The sequence below is a fragment of the Boleophthalmus pectinirostris genome, unplaced genomic scaffold, assembly GCF_026225935.1.
Source record: "Boleophthalmus pectinirostris isolate CB_2022bp ecotype Guang Dong unplaced genomic scaffold, ASM2622593v1 HiC_scaffold_18, whole genome shotgun sequence".
Lineage (NCBI taxonomy): Eukaryota > Metazoa > Chordata > Actinopteri > Gobiiformes > Gobiidae > Boleophthalmus > Boleophthalmus pectinirostris.
The window spans coordinates 27,360,746-27,372,867 of record NW_026571133.1 but is presented as its reverse complement, the minus strand read 5'-3'; the positions used below and the strand labels follow the sequence as shown (position 1 = coordinate 27,372,867).

The 12,122-nt window shown below is 41.1% G+C and overlaps 1 protein-coding gene across 1 annotated transcript in view; it reads left to right on the top strand.

Moving 5' to 3' along the window:
- Positions 1-843: 843 nt before the first annotated feature.
- Positions 844-12,122, top strand: part of znf462 (zinc finger protein 462) — a 28,487-nt gene continuing 17,208 nt past the window's right edge. The window contains 1 exon segment of the mRNA XM_055153256.1: positions 844-1,157. The gene's annotated coding sequence lies outside the window, so the exon portion shown is untranslated.

Below are 12,122 nucleotides of genomic sequence, written 5' to 3'. Positions count from 1 at the left end.
TCAGATATAGCCTGCCATACAACATTTCAGATTAGGGGTGTTCACCTTGAGTTCACTTATAACCATAAACAGTTGATTTGATCTTGAATTGCAGTAGCATATACACACTGTTATTACAATAACTACTTTAAAAGAGTGCATAAAAAGGAAAGTGATAATGTGATATTATTTGCATGAATCCACATTGATCACTCCCCCCTGTGCCACACGCTCTAGTCAGATTTGCCATTTGGCTGACGCCCGCTCACCCTCCCCCTGGTGCCCGTTATTCATGCCACTCAGCCCCCACCCAGCAGCACTGACATACATCTGAGGAGGACCTGCACCTTTGTCTCCTTTGTCTGCAGGCTGGACACAACGCAGCAGTAGCAGCAGCAGCAGCAGCAGCAGCAAACAGATCAAGCCTCATACATGCAGCAAGCTCCATCAGCAGAGAGCACTGATCTGAAGCATAGTATTTTAAATGTTCAGAATCATGTGGTATTTTGTTTTGGTTGTATGCCTATTTTTAAATTTTAAATAAGCTTATGTTTTATAACTGTTATTATGTGTAGATTCATTATGTGTGAATGAGTGACAATATCCTATAGTTTTATCCTAGACTAAGTATAATTTATTATTTTAAGGGTCAATAATGCAGGTTTAGCCTGTCTATCTAGGCTATCCATCCATATCATTTTATGATATTGTGTGATGTAGGCATGTGTTGGAGACGTTCACCATCACCATCAAAATGAACTGCAGATAACCCCATGACGTGGCGCACGCACGAGCACACTATGGAAAGCCTATATAAAATAGACGGTGGCCGCGTGTGTAAAGCTTCGCCGCGTGTGTGACTTGAGTAGATGAAGGATGAGCTTCTCACACAGTCGCGTTGTCCACCGCGCTGATGCTCCCTCGTCTCATCCTAAACTCTTGTGCACCCTCTGGTGCTTGCTAGGCTCCCAAACTTCTTTGTGTGTAGCCTGCTTTGCAGATTGTCTTCCTTGTCTGTGTGGTTGCTCATTATTCAGAGACAGACGGATCTCAGGTCATCTGCAGCTGCAGCAAAGGAGAAGCAGGAAAGATGGCGATCATCCATTAGAGCGACCGAGCGCACGCATGAAATACGAGGACAACTTCTGGGAGGATTTCTTCAGAAGAAGATTGCACCAGTGAGTTATTTCATTATTGTTTCTAGTTTCACCAAGATTTCGCCAGATCTTTAAAGGTCTGGAGAACGTTTAGTGGTAGCTCATGGAATATTTGTGGAGGAGCCCCTCGTGAATGACCTGCAAAGTGCTGAGCAAATGCGGTCCTTCTTTAGACCAGGTCCAGTCGACTTAAAAGAGAAAGCCGAACCGAGCATGTTAATCAAATGTGCGCTCGGGACCATACAGCCAAAGTCAAGTGGGTCTTCTCGCTTCCCCATACGGCACACACTTAGCCCAATATCCCACTGCGCTTCTTCGCAATGTCGCCTTGTCCGTTTGTTGTCAAAGTGACACAAGGAAATGGACGCGGACTGGGCTCTTCTCTAGCACCAGGAGCTCGAGTGTTTTGTTACTCTACATGTCTGGTCAGGGGAATTACTGCCCCTGACTTCTCTTCCTCCTCGATCGCTCTCGCTCCACGACCGTGCGTGTTGCAGTGCGTTAGCTTCATGGAGAAGCCATGGCTCTCCTCTCCCAGGCAGCCAGCAGCAGCCTCCATTAGCGACAGACACAGAGGGGCTGCCATAGCCGCTGGTCCACTCACACACACACTCACACCACCATGAAAGCCATGTCCACTGAGGAGCTTAGACCCCCTCCTCCTCCTCGGACTATACTGCTCCATTGAATAGCCCAAAGAAACACGATCAGGTGGAAATTATTTAGAGGTTCCTCATGTTGGGACCACTTAAATTTTTATGGTGGTGGAATCATGAGAAAGGACTACTTCTGACGTTAGACGATCTATGTTTATGGTTTGCTCTGGTTCGCTTTCTGCTACATGGCGCTGTGTGTTGCCGTCTCTGGTCAGAAGCAGGTAGGCTGTGGCACAGGCTACCTACAAGAGCTTCTCCATAAAATGGAGGAAGACAGGATGAGTTCCCAAGTGGAGCAGACGCTGCACTGAAGCGTATGTTCTCCTTCCTTCCTCTTCTTCTGACCTGTTTTACCAAAGTTTAGAGGAAGCACAAGAACCACCCTGCAAAGTAAGCTCAGCTCATTTTAGCCTGACTTCCAAGGTTAACTTATTTAGTAGCCCATCGCTAACATTTGAGCATGAGTTTGTGGAGCGATTGGCGGTCATGTCGCTGTCGTGGTGGCACAATCTCGCCCATTTGAATGATAAACAGTGATTTTTTTTGTTGGATATTGCAGTGTTTTGAACTTGCTTAGTTAATGTTCAACTGACTGGGCTTGACACTGCTAACTTCTGTAGTCTATGGTGTAAGGGTTGAAAGGGGAAGTTCTGAAGATGATTCATTAATTTTGGATTAAAGACTGTCAAAGATCAATGGAGGCTTTGTTTCTGGATTTGTGGAGGATATATTTTTATGTTTGCATAATTAATAATCTAATTTCATTGTAACCTATTGGGGAAAAAGGAGCCTAACTATCTTTGAATGCCAGCAATTAGTCACTATAGTTCATATTAGGTCTACATGCCCTACTCTGTAGCTCATGAAAACCCTAAATGTAGCAAAATGTTGACATTATAGCAATTAAAAATGGCTCCTCTGGGACAAATAAAATGATATGAATTAATTTAATTATATTTGTGCCTATAGCCTACTTAGGCATGGCTAGTGCTGGATAGTGTTAGGCTCGGCTTGTATTTTAAAATCCTACAACTAATTTGATGTACTCCATAAATAGGTTATATGTTCATGAGTAGCTTTTTTTCTTTTCTAGTTATGCGTTTGCAGTCATCAACCAACTGACCTGCTAACTTGGGTGATTTGTTTCCACTGAGTTGAGTGTGGATATGCTGTGCTTAATTGCAAGGTGCTGTTTATGTTTTGAGGCTGCATATGTGTAGGGCTCTGCAGTTCCCCCTGACCACTGTGTGAAATCTTGCTGACAAGGAGACTGTGAGCTTGACACAATGTGCTGCGACAATGCCGGAGCTGAGAAGAGCAATCAAAATGGTGGCGCAACTCCCTCTCCCTGGCATGGCAGGGCAAACAGGTTCTCAAGGAGGAGTCCACACAGGCGCAAAAGCGTGGACACAGGAAAGGAATCTGAGGTAGTCATAATGATTGTCGCCAAGAAGGAGAACAATGAGGCTGGCTCTTGAAACTTATAGACTGCATATGTTGTGTGCCTTCACTGGTCCCTTAATTACGAATGGTGACAGAATCAAATAGTAGTTAAATGTATAACTGTTGACATTTTATTGCAGAAATCAGTGCCACACTGTTAATTGCACTATGAAAATAAGCTGTTAGCCAGAGTAACTAGTGATTTTAAATAATATGTTATTTCTAACCTGCATATAGAGTGTATTTAATCACTTAACATGTTTGATTACATTAACAGTACAGTACTAACATGATGTTTAAATGCTGGGAGATAGTAGGCTAATGTAAGAATTACTGTTGTCATGCACAATGGTAAGCTCAGCCCAGCCTCGCTCCTTTACTCAGTCCACATAGGGCAAAGCACTGTCCATTCTGATGTACCTGGGGCTGTGTGGAGGGGAGACACACAAAAGCAAATTGAAATGCTTCACTGAGTGCTTTCTTGACATGATGCATGGCTCATGAGATGCTGTCTGGCCCTGCTGCTGCTGTGTCAGTGCAGTGCTACAAACACACACAGGCCAGGGATTCAAATCACTTCACCCATTAGAGAACACATGAAAATGCAAAACTTTATTTAGTTGACCTTGTCCAGCATTTAGTTTCCACTACTTGTAGTAAATGGCAGGATCAGATCTGTATGTGTGTGTGTGTGTGTGTGTGTGTGTGTGTGTTTTTTTTTCTTTTTCGATGGAACAAGGAAGTGGCTTGTTTTAGGTGTCATTACTGTTTCTGTTGTCAGTTGCCACGTTACACCACTGCACAACTGGTTCCTCCTCTCTGCTTTCTGTCAGAACATCAAGTTGCTTTACTCCATGTGGAAGTCTGCCTCAGCTGAATGTACCTTACAGCTCTGCCTGTATATTTGACTTGCCCTGTCCTCTGCACCAGCGTAAGAATAAAGTTTACATAAAAAGTGTCCATGAGAGCACACAGTTGATTTGTGCTCCTCACAGTCACTCACTCTGAGCTTTAGTCTGCCTGTGGTGGAAAAAATCCTGAATTCTTTGGAGACGCCCGTTCCTTGGGCAGTGTGGTGCCACTGGACAAGGCCTGCATTCAAGCAGGAACAGGAGTGGTCTTGTAGAGGGAATCCTCTGCCCAGGCCGACAAGCAACAGAGCTGTCCAGAGACGATTAAATATTTAAGAGCCTGGAAAGGAGGGCTCAGTGGTAAGTTAATATTGATGGCTCTCTCATCTTTCCTTCACAAACCTGTTGAGCTTACCTCAGGAGGTTAGTTTGGTGAACCAGCAGAAACCTCATCAGTTGGATGTTATATTCAAACTTACAGTAACGCATTTTCTCACAGTTAGTGTTGGTCCAACATGCTCTTTTTGTCTAACTGTTTCTACCTTTTATAAGGCTTTTTCTCCATTGGTGGCTCACAAACGTCCAGTGTACTGTATGGAATTTGTTCAGAAATGTGAGCATTGCTATTTCTCATGATCAGTTCTGGTGATGCTCGGTATTAGAATGTGGTACATAGTGACTAGATCACCAGTGAATTGCTTTTGCAATCATCACAACTGTACAAACTTGAGATGGGTTTAAGTCAGGAAATGTTTCCCTCAGATCCAAGGCCAATGTATGCTTCCTGGAAGTGGCTAATTGTCCTTGTTTAGGAAAAAGACTTCCTGGTTATCTGCCGTTGAACAGTATCTTTAAAAACTTCTTCCAATTCAATTGACTTAGTATGATCAGTTTAGAGCTCTTTGTGTTAGTTACTTCAGCAGTGAGAGGAACTGAAAAGTGCCTTTTTAAAAAGCTGTAACAATTATCACGTATTAGACATTATCTTTTTTCACCATAGACTTGTATTTTAGATACAGTGTTTACTGCAGGTGCAGGCTGGAGACTTCAGTCCTCCCATAAGCCCCAGTTCTCCTCTGATCTCCTCCTCCTTTGCCTCATTGGTGGCCATCTTGCTCCACATCTCACTTCTGCTTTTTCTGCTGACGGCAATGACAGTGTGTGGAGGAACAAGCCGTCGGCAGCAGGGAGGGGAAGAAGCTGCTTGCTCAGGTCTGCTTTCTTCAACTTAAACACTTCCATCTGTGTAACAAGATAGCAGCTCTGAGCACAGAGGCTGCTCCACTCAGCTGAGCAGGACACTCAAAGACCTTGAGGAGCAAAACAAAATGGAGGATGGTCATGCTGTCGCCCCTCTTGTATGATTGGCTGTAGCTCCTCCGTGGTCACAAGGGACTGTGTGAAATGGACTCTGTGTGTCACCCATGGAGCCTAGGCTTTGGTGACACAGGAGATACTGCCAGTTATCTTGCAGACACACCATACACATTGGAGATGAAATGTGCAGAATAAGCTTCTACATTGATTCTTAGATGACCAGGTATTAATAATTTCAATTCTTTAGGCTATGACTTAAGCTTTATTTACCTGGAAGGACAAGTGTTTTATGAAGGGCATTCATTGCAACCTTGACACTCATTTTAAGGATGTTAACAGCACAGCAAACTTGTGAGATACAGATCAAGTTAGGTAATTAGGGTATATGCTTGATTTACATGTTTTACTTGTTGGAAATGTTTACAGTCCATGTAAAGCTTTTATGGTTACTATTATTATTTATCCTATCTATATCCAAAATGATTATACTTGAGTTCTCCATTTAAATTTGAGATGCATGCTGTATGGCATCAGTTGACACCCACTGCTTTTACAGCGCTGTGATTGACAACAAATGTCCTGGTTTTGTGAGACAAAGGAGAGTATTGCAGTGGTATGAAGTATTACAGTAGTCTTATTGGTGAGGTGATGTCAGGTAACAAACAGGCATAGACAAGCTTGCACAGTGCAGTCTGACCTTGCAGTGTGGTAGAGTCAAATTGATGGAACATATCTTTGGGTTTGTTATTGAAACTGGTGAGACTTACATTACCTGATTGTAATAGGAACACTGTCAACCAAAACAGTTGCTGTTCACTATTCTTCAAAATGACAAATGCAGTAAACCTGTGGTTTGAAGGACTTGGAGGCCTGCCGTTGGACATGTTGCTTTTCCACTGCGTTTGTGTGTGACACAAGCCAAGGTCGAGCTGCAGACAAGCACATAAGCGTCTCTGATTCAGGGTTATTTTCACTGTGAATCTGAGGGATTCTGGACAGTTACTACAATACCCAGCACATAATTTGAAATATCATGTTGTTGTCTATCATTGAGTGAGGCACTGATACTAATATTTACTAATATTTGTGAACAGTGTGCTGAAATAGTTCTATATAGAACGTGTGCTGAAATTGCTACATGAGCATGTTAAGTCAATAAGCTCACATCTAGATAAACTCATATTTCAATCCTTCAGATAATTTGACTTAAAGTAACACCCTGTAAATTTGTCCTATACTGGTATTGGATATTTGTGCTGATAATGAAAGCAATTTCTGGATTTCTATATTGGCTTCCAAATATAGGTTCTGCCCTATATCCTGGTTGGACATATAAATTTATGTAAAAAGATTATTTAAAATTCAACAACCAACAACAACAACAGTTAAATTTTTTTATTTAGTTACTTGAGAGATAAAGCAGCTAACACATTTGGATCAGTTTTGTCTAATTTAGTTTAAAGGAAATGAATGTTAGTTTCAGTCTCAGTCGCATTGGTATTGGTTGGTATTGGGTATTGGTAGATACTTAAAGCTATAGTATCAAAATTGTTGAACTGAAAAAGCTTGATTGGTGCATTCCTACTTTCTGGAGGTGGAGGTCACCTCCATGATTCATAGAAACAAAGTTAAAACCATACATTTAAACATTCTCCAGAGTTTTATGCCATACTGTGCCATATTACAGCCAAATGAACATTTTCAGGCCAGGTTTGTGGAAATGTAAGCCCACTCAGTATAAGGAGGATTTTCAGTGCAGTCAAAGCATCCAAAATGAAAAGAACATACTTTTATTTTAGTCATTATATTGGCTACAAAGTTGGTACAAGTAGCTACAAGTTGCATTAAATTACAGACCAATATAGAACTTCCAGATCTGAACAACTATATGGGTCAGATGGGTTGTTCCAACTAATCTAAAATATACAAGTTATGATTATTAAAAACTGTAGAGGTAGATTGTCAACTGGTCTTAAGGATGTTCAGACCATTAGAATCTCCAAGGGAAATAGTATCAAGAGGCCAACAGTTAAAAATACCCCTGGCTCCTGGATAGAGCTAAGTTTATCCACAAAAAGTATCTGCAGAGTTGAAGATGTGCAGCTGCTGTGATGTTCTCAACCAAAGCAAAGTCTTATTTTGGAAGAATATGGTTTATCCCAGAGACAGGAAATTAAACTTTCATTGAAAAAGTGATATCTTTTTATCATAGTGTATTAATATAGTATCAATGAGGAAACATACCTCAAAAATACCTGAGATGTATGTCATTATAGTACTGTCATTAAATTGCACTGGTTTGGTGTGTTTCCTCATAGTGTGATCTGGAGTGTGATGGAAGGAGAGCTTGAAGAAGGCCCTTGGTCAATGCACTGTTGGCCTGTCAAAGCCTGACCTAGTTTTTTGAGAAGCCATATGGTTCCTGCACCAGATTGGTTGTCAGATTAATTCAAGCATTTTTATGAAGTCTAGATAGCTCTTGTGTGATGTTTGATTTTGATATGATCCATTTCTAGTGTTGTATGCAGATAAAGTACTCGAGTCCTGTTTTAGTTCATTTTGCCGGTGTAGGTAATGATTTTGTGCTGGAATTCTGACTTGTAATTTCTTGTGCTCTTGGTGTCCCCTCCCTTGCTCCTCCCAGGCAGATGTTTGATGAATGTTATGACAAAATGTTGTGAACATTATTGATCCATCACATCTCCTGTGAAAAGGCCCACTCCTCTGATCGACCAGGTGCGATCGAAGTCTCATCTCAGTGTGTTCAGACATTCTTAAATGAGTAGTGCCATGTGATCACATCATGCAAGAGAACTGTGTGGCTATGTGTGCACTGACTGCTCTAATGTGACTGCAGTGAGGCCATCAAGACCAGGTCCTGACATATCTCATATAGTGATTTGAGATGAGATGGATAAGAATGGAGTCATTATGTGAGTTTATGGTTTACCTGTTTTTCTATGGGAAACAGTGATTAGCCATCAGTACATTCCGAAGTAAAAAATAAAAAAAAAAGTAAAAAAAAAAATACATTGTATATTCAGTGTCTGTTTGCACAATGTAAATGTATAAAACAAACAAGGATTTAAAGTTGTTCTACAAGGCATAGACTTTTGTGGTTAAACTGTTGTCAACTGAAATCACGACTCCAACAGTACAACTGAATATACAGTATAATATTTAGATGAAGAGAGTAGTTTATATGTGAGGTGCAACATAGCTGAGCCTGTGTTCAGTGGCAGGATGTGGACTATTGGAATAAGAAGGTCAGTAGGGTCAAAAGAGCTTCTCTTTTGAACTGCTGTTGTTATCTGCCACAGTGCTGACAGATAAAGGCCTTGCTGTGAGCCAACAGTGTGGTCGAGCCTGTGAAGGCCAAAGGATAGTTATAAACCAGACAGAGTTTTACAGACAAGACCATGTGTTCACAGAAAGTAGCCAATGGGCGAATTCTAGCATTTTTACATTGCGTATTCATTAATTGTCTCTTTTAAAGGTACAGTATGTAACTTTTCTGGTGGAGGGTCCACCACACGCTTACATCCAAGAGATGCCATTCCTGTCTTGAATGTTCCACAGTATGACATTTAATATATCTATGAAGACCATCGAGTAGCAGACTCCCCACTCAAAAAAGTTACATAATGCACCTTTTAAATTCATAAACATTACCCACAAATGTCATAGCCCAGGTTACAATTTTAAGTTTCACATTCTTTACCCTTGTGTGTCCCTGTGTAATTCATGGATAAGGGATATATTACACATGAGCCCTCATTGTAATAAATGTACTGGTTAAACATTGAGTTTTGTTATAATAGTTCATACAGGAATACTGTTGTAAGGCTTACACACATGTGGAAGGAATGACTCAGTTGTCCTGAATTCTGGTCCTTTCTGTTTTTGGAAACAGAAGGAAGGAAGAGTGACATTCAGAATGGTTTCTTTACCAGTTTTATTATAACTAAGTTTTTTGTGCCAGTGTAAAAGGATAATTGACTCTTAAATATTGCCACCATCAACTGCTGTTAATGAACATGGGTTATAGTGCTGGTGTGCTCACTTCTTTGTGAAGGTCATCTTCCATATCTGCCTAAAACCTGCAGATGTTGGACATATTAATATTTGATGGAAAATATCCTAAGCTTAAATCTCATCTCAATAAGTTTTACTGGTAGCATTTCTTTTTAAAAAATCTATATCACTGCCCACAAAGTAAAGTATATACTATACTAGAATATTATACAGTCTCATTTTATTCTTTCACCTTCTTCCTTAATTGACTCAATCCGGTTCTAAATACTGGTGAATCTTTTGTTATTGGACAATTTGATATTGAAAGTACTCCCCTTCAAGTTACATGCTAGAAAACATGGATATAATTTCTGGACAAACAAGTCTAAACTAAAAGGACAGCTCACAACCTCCCTTGCTGAAAATATCTTCTGTTGCTGACATCTTGGTGCCAGATGCCACAGCACACCTCATGAGGTCTACTGCACTGATGGTGTTGGAGCAATGGTTTATTGGAGCATTCAGACATATTCTGTAAATGTGTTTTATACTTTTTATGATTTTCTTTTAATAAGCATAACATAGTGACAATATGTTACAAGATAAACAGTTAGGGCCTCTGTGCATCACTTATTTCCCATACATAAAAGTGCTAAAAATAATCAAGATAGTTTGAGTTTGGTGATGGTAATCTGTCACTTTTGTAATGGGCTCTCATGTAAATATTTGACCAATCAGTAAGTAATGTCTGCATATAATGTGCTCCTGTAATCGTTGGCCTGGGGCTCCATTGTGTCCACATCACATTAATGATGTAATCATCAAAGTGCTTACACCATGTGCACTTGTTTAAAGTCATCACACTTAAGCCACACTCCACTATACTACAGTACTCATCCAACTTTAACACACATTAACACATTAAATGTTATCTTTATCATGAGTTTGTTTGGTGTACCAGATTCAACTTTTCACTGCAATTTTCTGGCATCAAATTTGCAAACAGTCAGTCAGTGTTTATGACTGTGTATTCAAAATATTGTTCCATTGTATGACAATGTCCTACCTTGACTTCCTCTTACAGCTCATATCAGTTTTTGTTTTTGTAGAAAATGTTTTCTTCAACAAAATTATGAAACTAACATTGAGTCTTATGTGACTCTAACATGTATAAATGTCTTATATTGTTACATATTGTGGCAGACAGCATCAGACAGGAGCAGTGACCAGCAGTTAAAGACAAAACCTCTGTGCTTCTAATCAGCTTAATGTTGGCTTATTCAGAGGCCCTCATTCAGGCCGAGCAGCTGCTGTCAGGGAGTTTGAGTAGAGGGTGTGACCGCTGGCAGGGCTCACCAATGCCGAGAGACCGGTTGGTGATTAACAACTGTCAGTAGACTTTGGAATCTGGGGAGCCCTGTCTGCTGGCTTTGTCCTGTGCTGCTCCCCACTGAAGGTCTTCCAGGTGGTGCCACGGTGCCTGCCCCCTCCCTCCCCCTCAGCGTCTTCTCAGGGCTGCACTGCACTCAGATAAAGAAGTTCAGACATGCTTCACATTTTTAGACCCCCTTGTGGAACGTAGCTGGCAGCGTCTGTAGGAACCTATTTGCTTTAACCTTCTCCTTCACAGACCAATGGTGCACGCTGTCTGCTCTGAGCTATCTGTGCATAGAGCAGGGATTCAACCTCTCACATTTATATATTAGAGATATGTTTGCAGAGAAATGAAAGGGTGAGGTAAAAGTATGCTGGCACAAATGTGAGATGTTTTTGCTCTGGTCTGCTGTTTTTGCCTGGGCACTGTGCATCTGGCAGATAGATTTCTTTCTGCAGTTCTCCAGTGACGCGCTGCTTGCCTTTGAGGAAGAGGATCAGATCTGTGGCTCCATGTTGTGTGCTGGCTGAACACCTAAGTATACAGAGACAGGCAGCTCTTAAAATGGCTGCCCTTGAATGTGGGCTCAAAGGAGGATCTGAGCTCAGTCACAGCCTGTCCAAGCCCCAGCTGACTCCATGAGCACACACACAATCTCACCTATTAACTTCTGGTCTGAAAGGCAAAAGGAACATTTCAGAACAGATTGTTGTTAAGAAGGCTTTTCTACTGCTGTATGCCTATCCTCTCTAACCATCAATATTATAAATAAAAAACATAAACCTTTCTCAAGCAAAGTGGTAGTATGGAGACAACTTTGTTCCAAATAGAGGTGGACTGCCAACAGGGCAGGGTGGGGCCCCATGGTGAAGCTGTAACTTAACCCTCAACACAATGTAGGCATGGTTGCTCAGGGACACGGTGAAAGCTTCCACTGTAGCCAGCCAGACAGCTGTGAGAATAACAGGAACATCGGTGTGGGTACCCAGATAGAACCAACACATTTAATTAATTAATTTTATCTTTGTGGGGACTGCATGCAGTCTGTGGTCTTACAGTTTAAAAAAAAGGAACTACAATCACAACTGAACCTGGGTTGCTCTTGCCTTAACCTGCATATAGAGAATACCACAAGTTTTTTTTTTTCTCTCTCTCTCTCTCTTTCTAAGTGTATGAATAGGCAATGTCTTATGTTAAACCTCAGAACTTCCACAGTGCTGCAGGTGCTGGGGTTTATGTAGTGATGATTCAGATTAGAGAGATTCCTTCTAGGTTTAAACAAACTGGTTATTAGATATTATCTTCAGAACCAAAACACCAAATGATAACA